Consider the following 11,945-nt stretch of genomic DNA (forward strand, 5'->3'; position numbering starts at 1 on the left):
AAAGCTACAGCAGGAATAAATGCATGTAAATCGTTGTACATAAAGTGAAGAAAACGTTTTGTAGAGTTTTTAAAAGATTTGTGATCTATTTCAATATGTTGTTTCCTCTGTCATCTCTAGAAATGGAATATGAGGAACCCTGGAGGTGTAATTGCCACCACCCCCTGCACCTTGTTACTGACCAAGTGACACGAGAGAAATTCAGTCAAGAGCTGGGCTACTCTGCTACCTCTTGATTCTAGGTACAATAAATATGTGGGACACTGCTTAGGAATATTCTCTGTGATGGCATTTCCCTGGTATTTATCCTCTTAGCTTTCCAAATTCATTTTGGGGTAGCACCCTCCAAAACTTTTGGTTCTGAATACCCATTTTGTGAAAGGAAATCCATCATGTACTTAAGAAACTTTATTGAATCAATAGCTTCCCAGTGCAATTCAGTGGAAACCCCTGCCCCTCCAAATAATACTACTTAAATGCATTAATGCCTCTTGTAATACTGAGTCTAATTGCCTAAAGAGCCTATAGGGATACAGACTGGAGGCTAAATGGCATGATCAAAAGCCAGTCAAAAGATATCAGATATGGAAGTAAAACTAAAGATTTCTCATTTTGATACCTAGTATTAAGACTTTAAGTTTCAGAATTAAACAATCATAGATCACTTCAACTTTACTAAGACCAGAAGCTGCGTTCACACTAACTGGCTTTTAAAAAATTCATAGGAATTAATATGGTAATAGTTTATGTTATCAGAGCATCTTTTAAATTTTCACCTTTTTCTTCCTTTTTAATTATGAAAGTGATACAAGTTTATTATAAAATCAAATAATACAAAAGTGTACAAATTAAACAACAAGGTCCTACTGTATATCTCAGGGAACTATATTTGATATCTTGTAATAAACTATAATGAAAAAGAATCTGAAAAAGACTATATATATATTCTTTTTCAGTTGTATACAAATATACAACTGAATAACTTTGCTGTATACCAGAAACTAACACAACATTGTAAATCAATGATACTTCCATAAAACATTTAAACATTAAAAAAAAACCTATTGGAGATAAATAACATTCATTGAGGACATCCTAAGCATCAGTACTCTGCATAGATGGCTCAATTTATTTTAGGTCAAGGATCATTGTGAGAATCTAATGGTAATAATGTACACCATCCCCAGGGGGAAAAAAAGTACATTTCTACATACATAGAAAAGGTACATGCTCTGTCAGAGGGTGCACAGCCCCCTGTAGCCCATCTGACAATGATCTAGGAGAGTCAGGGGTGTCTCTAAATTAAGAACCACTGTCCAACTCACAGACATAGAAAACAAACTTGTTACCAAAAGGGAAATGAGGGGGATGAATTAGGAGTTTGGAATTAACATATACACACTACTATATATAAAATAGATAAGCAAAATAAATAAATAAATAAAGATAAGCAATAAGGGCCTACTGTATGGCACAGGGAACTATATTCAATATCTTGTAATAACCTATAATGGAAAAGAATCTTAAAGAGAACAGATATATAAATATGTATAATGGAATCACTTTGCTGTACCCCTGAAACTAACACAACATTGTAAATCAGCTATACTTTACTAAAAAGTTGTTTGTTTTGAAAAAAAAGACTATATAAATTAGAAGTAGGTTTCCCGGTTGGCACAGTGGTTAATAATCTGCCTGCCAATGCAAGGGACATGGGTTCGAGCTCTGCTCCGGGAAGATCCCACATGCCGCGGAGCGACTAAGCCCATGCACCACAACTACTGAGCCTATGCTCTAGAGCCCACGAGCCACAACTACTGAAGCCCGTGGGCTCTAGAGCCTGTGCTCCGCAACAAGAGAAGCCTGCACACCGCAATGAAGAGTAGACCTCGCTCGCCGCAACTAGAGAAAGCCTGCGCGCAGCAACGAAGACCCAACACAGCCAAAAATAATAAATAAATAAATAAAAATAAATTAATAAAAAATAAAAGCACTCCTTTACGAGTGGACATCTGGTTTAAAAAAATAAATTAAAAAAATAATAAATTAGAAGTAAAATCCTACTATACCTCCAGAGTTAAGCTTTTGTGAACGGTTTGTTGTGATCCTTGTAGATTTTTTCCTATGCATACGTGTTGTACATATATATATTTTAACAAATTGGTCTATACATACTATTCTGCAATTTGTTTTTTCAACTTAGTAATGTATGGATATCTTTCTATGTCAGTACACTTAGTGCTAACTTATTTTTAAGAACTGCGTAATAATCCATTGGAAGGATTCACCTTATTTAACCAGTGTCTTATGGAAGAACATTTAGATTGTATCTAATTTTTTCTTCTATAAACTGTAGAGTAATAAATGTTTCTGAATTTAGAGAGTGTGTTTGGAGAGGAAGGAGAGGGAAGTGGTGGAAAAATTATGGTAATATGACAGAGGGTGACCCATTGAGCCAAGTATGGTAGTTTAAAAGGAAGATTTGGCAAAATAACATTATTTATTGAGCATTTATGATGAACCAGGTCCTAGATAGATGCGATCCATGCTGCCATTTTTCATTAATAGTGTTACTACTTTTACTTTAATAGACTCAGATTCACCTGGATTCCACATGGTAATGGAAAGATCATGGGGCTTTGGAATTAGGCAGACCTTGGCTTGAATATTAGCTCCATTCAATTCAGATTTAATTATGTGAGGCACTGTTGTGCTGTTGAGGATACAGAAATAATTAAAACACAATCTGTCCTCCAGATTCTTACAATCTGAGGGATGAAGCTGACATAATATCTGTTTTGTTCACTGCTGTATCCTCCAGTGCCTAGAACAGTGCTAGCAATAGTAACCACTCAACATTTGTCAAGTGTATGGATCTCAAGACTTTATCCCAAGTGCTATGTTAGAGGTATGCAGAGTGCTGTGAGGTGGCTTTCAAAGAAGCCTTTAAAAAATTGAGTCTGATGAGTTGAACAGAATTCCGGGAGGCAAGGGCCTTCCAGTTAAAATCTGTTGCAGAGCCAGAGGTGCAAAGATGAAAATAAACCAGAACAAGGCATTTCCAAAGAAGTGACTGCCACCACAGACTGCTAGGAGCCATGAGGGAGGACCAGAGAACAACACAGAGAACACATCCCAAGAGCCTTGACCCTGTGCTAGGGAGATTAGGTATTTATCTTGAAGGCTTTGGAGAATCTTTATTTTAAGTAAGAAAGAGACATGTTGGATTCATGTTTTACAAAGAGCCTCCTTGTAATCCTCTAAAGAAGAGATTAGGAAAATGAAACTCCACGAAGGGAAAAGCTAAAATGCTATGGCAGTAATCCAGGTGAAAGATGATGATGCCTTAAGACTGCCGTGGCCATCTTTCAGTTTCTCCTACACACCATAATTCTCCTCCATGATTCTTCTAACACACCACGATTGTGTAAAGGGTCATCACACAAACTGTTCCTTTTGGCTGGAACACACGTGATCTCCCACTTTCTGCCACCAGTTCTTACGAGCCTTCAAGTTTCAGCCTAAATGTCACTTCCTTAGGTAGTCGTCCCTGACCCCCTAGTTCCCCTTGTACTCTCCCTTATAGCACTGATCGTAACTATAAGTTCAACAGTTACTTTTATGGTTATTTGTTTGATATATGCCTCACCCACTGGACTCTGGATTTCATGAGGAACTGAGTGAATGAATAGGTGAATGGACAGAGAAAGATATGAACAGATTCAAGAGTGGATACAGAAAATGTTATGTTTAAATGTTTGTGAAGGTAAGGCAAGAAAAAACTGGTTTCTAATTTGGTCACCTGTGTTGATGCTGGTGGCATTTTCTGAGCTATGAAATCAAAGCAGAGAAACAAATTAGGTGGAAGATGGAAATCACAATTCAGATTGGGACATGTAGTGAGTATGAATCTCAGATCACAAACTCAAGTGGGCAAGAAATAGAACTCAGCTAGGTTTCCATAAGCCCTATATCTCAGTGTTAATTTCAGTGACCTCCAGCGCTGACTCCAACGATAACTAAGGCTACTGATTGTCTCAGTCATAACTATCCTGCTTCACTCTTGGAGTTATTTTGCATCTATTTTATTTGTGTCTTTTCCTCCTTTTTTTTTCTTTTTCTTCCTAATTTTCTCTCTTTCCAAGCCATTAAGTCATTAAAGCAAAGTTGTCACAGTTGTTTGACATGTCTGTCAAAATTCCAACAAAAGTATGTGTGCTTATAAATTAGAGCATGGATGATCTTGATTGGAAATAAAGAGATGATTTCTGGTAGAAATTTACTATTAGAATGGATAACAGAGTAGTTTGAAGAATTGCCATCTTTTAAGTTTCAGACTTGAAAGAAGTTTAGAGACTTTAAAAAAAAAAAATGGTGGGGGAGGACTTCCCTGGTGGTGCAGTGGTTAAGAATCTGCCTGCCAATGCAGGGGACACAGGTTCAAGTCCTGGTCCAGGAAGATCCCACATGCTGCAGAGCAACTTCCTTGTATCCTTCCAAACAAGACTTGGAACAAATAAGATACGAGAATAGGACTTCCCTGGTGGCGCATTGGTTAAGAATCTGCCTGCCAGCGCAGGGGACAAGGTTCAAGTCCTGGTCCAGGAAGATCCCACATGCTGCAGAGCAACTAAGCCCGCGAGCCACAACTACTGAGCCCATGTGTCACAACTACTGAAGCCCGCGGGCCTAGAGCCCATGCTCTGCACCAAGAGAAGCCACCGCAACGAGAAGCCCACGCCCCGCAACGAAGAGTAGCCCCCACTCGCTGCAACTAGAGAAAGCCTGCGTGCAGCAACTAAGACGCAGCCAAAAATAAGTAAATAAATAAATTTTAAAAAAATGGTGGTGGGGCACCTAGCCAGCACTCCTTCCATTTGAAAACACCAGTTTCTTAAGAGAAAATGCCAGTTTCTTAAGAGAACCCATCCTGTGTAGTATGAGTGGGACTGATCCCACCCCATTAGCCATTTCCCTCCCTATTCCTCAGTTCCAAGTGTGGATCTGTGTCCTATTCCTGCCTAATTGGAATACTATCTCTATGGCTACAGTGTTGATTTGGAGCACCTGACTCAAGCTAGATCCATCAGAACCTTCTCTGAGACTTTTCTACAGATTCTATCAGGAAAGCATTATCTTTCTACTGGGGTTACTAAAAACTGACGGGGTGTAAATCTAGGATTTCCAGTGGAGAAACTCTGGAATTTCCATCCTGCCTACCATGTAGCTCTCAGAGGCAAACATAATCAGAACCCTAACATCATTTTAGTCCTTGGATCTAGTCCTTCCTGAAGTAATGACCATCTCTGGACTTCATAGTAATGCAAGCAAATAAATTTCCTTTATTGCTTTAGTAGTTTGTGTTACGTTTCTGTCGCTTTCAGTCTAGGAGTGTCTATGAATTCAGGGTCTTTGTCCTTTAGGCTGGCTGATACTATGCAATATTTTCTTTCACCCATGATATCCAGAGTCAACTGTGAAAGACCTTTGATTTCTGGTAAAGGAACTGGCCATCTGAAACAAGCAATGGAATAAAGGTAACAATTCTAGTGTTTTTATCCCTTCTTGTGTCAACACTGTGGCTAGCCCAAAGAAAAATCAACTTCACTTATTCTATCTATAAGTAAGTTTCCCTTTAAAGGAGGATTTCTTTTGTGGAAAATAAATTGACAAAGAGGCAATTTATCCTATCCAATTGTCCTCCATCATCCAGGGCAGAAGCTCTTTTCACTTCAACAGAATGAAAAGGGAATCTGAGGAAGACTCTGGGAAGTCGCCCTACAGTTAGCATTCTTTTCTACTGCAAAGGATGAATTCAACCAGACTTCCAGAAGTGTAAAATGAATAGGTGAAAGAAGGCAATCACTTTGAGGGGAAATAGTTGGTGACTCAAAGAGTGAGAGAAAAGCAGAATTGGAATGAGAAAATAAATTGGATAAGAGAGAAAGAAAACTGAAACAGAAAAATAACCTGATTTAGAATTTTCTTTGTTGTTCGTTGCTTTAAGTTACATGCAAAAAATTTATTTATCGATGCCATAATCATTCATCCATTAAAAAAAAACAAAGTCACGTAAAGCCAACTCTGACCTAGGCACAGGCTAAATGCTGAGGATGCAACAAGGAATAAGATACCCATGACCCCATCTATATTTATAAAAATCAAAGTTTGATTGTAGGCAGGATTGAGGAGAAGAGAGAAATAGTTGAGGGAGATTAAGAGGTAGAAATTTCCAGTTGCAAAATAAGTCATGGGTATGAAATACAGTTGATAAGTATGTAATATCTGTGTATTGTAACAGATAGTTAACTAAATTTAACATGGTGATCATTTTTTAGCATATTATGTGTAATATATATGTAACATATATTACATAAAACATGTGTCGTATAATAATGTAATCTAGTATAATGATACATAATTATGTGATCTATTATATATAATAGATTATATGTGTATGAATCTTTATATATAATTTTGTACCAAAAAAAGCAGTATTACACATTCCTGCATATAATGAACGTCACTAAAAATCATCAGTTATCATCAAGTAAAAATCATCAAGGAAATTTTCAACAAATTACAAAAAAACTGAAATCCCGGTCTTAAGTTTGTTTGGGTCATTGTAACAAAATACTGTAAACTGGGTGGTCTATGAACAACAGAAATTTATTTCTAAAATTCTAGAGGCTGAAAAGTCCAAGATCAAGGCACCAGCAGATTCAGTGTCTGGTTATAGCCTGCTTCCTGGTTCACTGTGTCCTCACATTGTAGAAGGGTCATTGTGATCATTTTGAAATGTATAGAAATATGGAATCACTATGTTGTGTACCAGGAGCTAACATAGTGTTGTAGGTCAATTATATTTCAAAAACAAACCAAACAAACAGATGGGATTTGTGGTTGCCAGAGGCCGGAGGTGGGGGAGGTAGGGGGAGGGGTACTTGGATGAAGGTGGTTAAAGGGAACAAACTTCTAGTTATAAGGTAAGTAAATCCTAGGGATGTAACGTACAACATGATAAACATAATTAACACTGCTGTACTGTCATCCATACCAGCCCCTGAGAGCTAAAGGATCCTTGCCTTAATTTATTCCTGTGTTTGTTTCTAAAGCACCTGGTATTTGACAGAGATGTTTTGCAGCTGTGCTTTAAGAGAAATGCCGTGGTCAACTGCCCTGAACTGGCCAGCTCTGACCTGACCACAGGAACATGCCTGAGCAGATGAGACCTGAAGGTGTCCAAAAGTTACCTTTTTTTTTTTCGGTATGCGGGCCTCTCACTGTTGTGGCCTCTCCCATTGCGGAGCACAGGCTCTGGACACACAGGCTCAGCGGCCATGGCTCACGGGCCCAGCCGCTCCGTGGCATGTGGGATCTTCCCGGACAGGGGCACGAACCCGTGTCCCCTGCAACGGCAGGCGGACTCTCAACCACTGTGCCACCAGGGAAGCCCCAAAAGTTACCTTTGCTTCATTACCATGCTAAGGTCTCTGCCCAAGGGGGGATGTGTACCCTGCTAGGCACAATTTGTGCCACGTGCAAAGAATCGTGGAAGACTGCGCAAGCCCCAGCTGCCTCTGGCTGCTCCAGGAAATCTCTGCCCCTTTCCTAGAGCCCTGATGACAAGTCTGCCTCCTACCCCTTAAGACTCCCTTAGTCCCCTCTCTTGGGGGAGAAGGGGGAGCTCATGCTCTAAAAACATGCTCTAAAAACCCATTCCTTGGTCAATGAATAAAGTTTCTGCTCTGCTATGTCAAATCTTCGATTGGCATTTGCAACTCCAGGCAAAGGACCCATCGACTGGTCATTGATCCATTGGGGGTCAGTAACAGTATGTTATATATGAAAGCTGTTAAGAGAGTAAATCCTGAGAGTTTTCATCCCAAGGAAAAAAATATATCTATGTATCTATACATATCTGTATTTTTTTCTATTTCTTTAATTTTGTATCTGTGTGAGATGATGGACATCCACTAAACTTATTGTGGTAATCATTTCATGATGTATGTAAGTCAAATCATTATGCTGTACACCTTAAACTTACACAGCACCGTGTATCAATTACATATCAATAAAACTGGAAGAAAAAAGTTTAAATAAAGACAGGATGAGTAAAAAAAAATTGATGGTAGGAAGAAAAGAGAAATGAATAGCAAGAATCTACTATATTATTGCGGTGATATTCTCCCTCCCCCCAAATGCTCTGGGTACTGGGCAAAGGGAGGAGGGTGCTTAGGCCATCCTCAAACCAATGAAGAGGGAAGCTTGGAAGACAGGACACCTGACTCAGGCCTGAAAGTCTCAAAGTTGTGGTGACCTGCTTTTCCGACAGCAGAGCTAAGCAGAGAACTGTGCTGGGAATGGCCTGCACCTGAAGCTTGGTGGGGTAGGGGATGCATGAGTGACCCACAAACCAGATGTGGACTCAGGGAAGGGAGCTGGACTTGACCCAAGATGACCACCTGAAAGGGTGTGGTGACTTCATCAGAGAGGTGGGTCACTGGAAATCCCTGAAAACGATCAAAGTAAAGCAAAGCCGGACTCTAAAGTGGTGAGGACAAATTTTAATCAGCACTATACGACTGCAATAGGAAAAAGAGTCCAGTGTGAACTGACCTCAACTTTGAGTTGAGTTTGTTCAGAGGTGGCTGGGCAGTTTAAAATGAGAATAGTGGAAGAGGGGAGAGCAGGGGTTCAGTAGAGTCAGGGAGGTGAAAAATTATAAAAAGCTGGAAGAGCAAGCTGGTGCCTGTGAAACCCATCTGTGTTTGTTAACCAGCCCTTATCAAAGCTAGACGTCTATGCTTCCGCAGAGACTAGGAGGCAAGGCTCTATCTGCAGGTGTTGGCTGGAACAGTCAATTCTTTTGGCAGCCTTGAGGTTTCTAGGGAGGCACTTTAAGGGAGTGAGGCTCATCCTAGGGATGCGGCCTTGAGCTGTTAGAAACTATGTTTGCATTTGTTCTAATCTTTATAGGCCAAGGTTGAGGCCTTCTGGAGAGAGGGCTCAGAGGTGTCTCGCTAGAATGCAGTCAAGGAGAGAATCTTTGTCAAAACCAGGGGCCAAGGGAGGATTACACATGGCCAGTAGAGGAGCCAGTAGGAGCCTATGAATATAGTTTTTAAGGTTAGATATTCTCAAAGTGGGAAGGGTTTACTAAGTTTTTAGAAAAGAACTCTGTGGGAGAGAATCAGCATTTGGAATCTGTCCAATCCACAAGGCACCAATACCAGATTACAAGTGTGTAACACCTTTCAGCCCCTTGTCCCGGTTTCCTCTTCCCATTTCCCTATCAATAAAACAAGAGGCAATGCAACCTTGACATTGTGGGTAGGGGAGGATAAAACAGGGAAGAAACTGACCACACCCCTCCCCCCACTAAAGGTTTAAAATCTGAAAAGATTAGAGCCTAAGGAGGGAGCTTGACTTGGTGGGAGCTTGAAATATAGATTATTGGACCGAATTGACCTATTTATTATCTGAAAGTGACAGTGAAAATACTACGGAACATGCCCAAGAGTTTGTGCTGACACAGACAAGAACCATTCTTGACAAGGCTGCAAAAGAATAAAGGTTGTTTTCTGTTTACACCCTAGCAAGTCTACCTTATTTATGAAACTATTCACACACCCTCCTCCAGTACCTCATCTTCCAAATGTCCCTTAAAAATGACTCTATTTGCATATACAAAGCATAGGGTGCTTATGCAAATGTTTATGCTTATATAGAGAACTTATAAGAAGTCTCCTGGTTTTCATGACGTTCTGAAAGGGTCTATTGATCCCAAAGTAAAAAGGTCTTACACTAGGCCAGTGGGTCTTAGCTCTATGAATCTACTCCCTCCTCCCTCCCTTTTTTAATAATAAATGTTTTGTGTTGCCCCCATTACTCTAATAAACTGGAAGTCATTTATCATAAAACACAGTTCAGTGTGTAAATGCTTAGTCACAGTTTTACTAAAAGGAATGAATAATGGGATACTCATATGTCTGTAGTGTTAAAAAATAAGATAACAGGCCCCAAATGAATCACTTATGCTAAGGCCCATGTTGCCAAACCAAGACTTAGTTACAGTTTCTGCTCTCCCAGAAATGGAATCTTAAACCAGTTAATCAGAAATCATCTGATCAGCACTAGTTAGGTACTCTGCCTGATAGATTCCTGCCACCCCCTGAAGGAAAGTAACTGCAATAACAAAAGGCTTTTTTGCCTCCTGTAACTTCCTTGTTCCTACACCCTTCTACAGATAAGTGTTTCATGTTGTACAGCATCTCAGAGCTCCTTTCTACCTGCTAGATTGGATGCTGCCCAATTCTAATCAATTTTTGCCTAAACTCTTAAAATTTTTAATATGCCTCTGTTTATCTCCTAACAGTTCCCATATGCGGAATTATTGACTGCAAAAGCTACAAGTACAGACTAAAACAAGTGTATTATATTGATTTAAATAACATTAGCTGACATGTTACTAGTGGTATTATTTGGAAAGTTCTGAATGCTTCTTGGTAAAGTTCTCCATAAAAGGAGGTACAATTTTCCTTCAGTTTATTCAGTAGTTGCCTTCCTAGAAAATTCAGCGTACCTTAAAGCCAAGCAAGAGAAGTGAGGTTGATTAGATTTAGCTATCTTTGTAACAATCAAGAAAACACCCTCACAAATTCCCAGCTCACCCTCAGGGACTATCCTGCCCTTGGCTGTTGTGGTACTGGGAGGGTCAGTGAAGGGCATCTACTCCCACTTCTCCCTCAGCTAAAGGAGAATTTCTGGATTAAAGAGAAAACTCTTTGTAGTATTTTTCTTTTAGAAAAATTGAGATCTGCTAGATCTCATTATCTAATAAAGCTAAATCTTGATTGTATTTTGGATGCTCTAAAACTCCCCAAATCACTCATGTTCTCAACCCTTCCTTTGTAGTGATTTTGTTTTCAGAGGGTTCTCTGTCTGTATTTGGGGACTCTCCTACCGAAAATCCCAGAACCATGCTAACTGACCCTGTTACAAATTTACAAGTCTCCATTTCAGGTCTTCTGGAGCCGCGTGATCAGCTTCTCCCATTTCCCTCAGCACTGATCCCCAGCCCTTACCCCTTTCTTCAAGCCTTCTAACCAATCCATCACTCCAGCTGAACCTTTATCACTGAGATAAAGTTATATAACCCTTCCATTTCCTTGCTACTCTCACAACAACTTTCCAAAGTTGCCAAAACAACAACTATCTACAGCAGCATGCATCCTGGCACCCTGTTATGGAGGAGTGCTGAAGAAAGTTTTTACTGCCAACAGGAGGGTCCCAATCCAGTTGAGTCTGGTCTCTAGGGGATGAGGTTTAGGGAGAGAGAAATGGTGTAGTATTTTAAAGCCAAAACCCACCAACTGCCTCTATCCTGTATTAGGACAGTGTTGCTGTGAGCAAGCACTGGGTGGGGCTGGAGGACATCCTCCGCATTTGTGGGGTTCCTGCCTCAGGAGCAGAACTTTCAGCTGCCTCTGCTTCAAGCTAGGTGGCCAAATCACGATTTGAAACCACCTTCGTTTTGGTGCAGTCTCCATGCCATTGCCTCCATCTAGAAAGAACCAGGAGTATAATTTTAATCACCCAGGAGGTCCACTTGGGTCAGAGGAAACCAACTGGCAGAAATTCCTATAGAGATAACTTTATCATTCATAAATTGGGTGAAGAAATAAATTTGCAAAAAGCATTTTGCTACTTACAGAACCAAAGGAAAATTGTTTTATGAGAGTGTTTTTTTAATGTATATAATTTTTAATTTTAATTTTAATTTTATTTATTTATTTTGTGGTACGCGGGCCTCTCACTGCTGTGGCCTCTCCCGTTGCGGAGCACAGGCTCCGGACGCGCAGGCTCAGCGGCCATGGCTCACGGGCCCAGCCGCTCCGCGGCATGTGGGATCTTCCCGGACCGGGGCACGAACCCGTGTCCCC

This window comes from Lipotes vexillifer, unplaced genomic scaffold (genome assembly GCF_000442215.2).
Source record: "Lipotes vexillifer unplaced genomic scaffold, Lipotes_vexillifer_v1.1 scaffold274, whole genome shotgun sequence".
NCBI classification, from domain to species: Eukaryota; Metazoa; Chordata; class Mammalia; order Artiodactyla; family Lipotidae; genus Lipotes; species Lipotes vexillifer.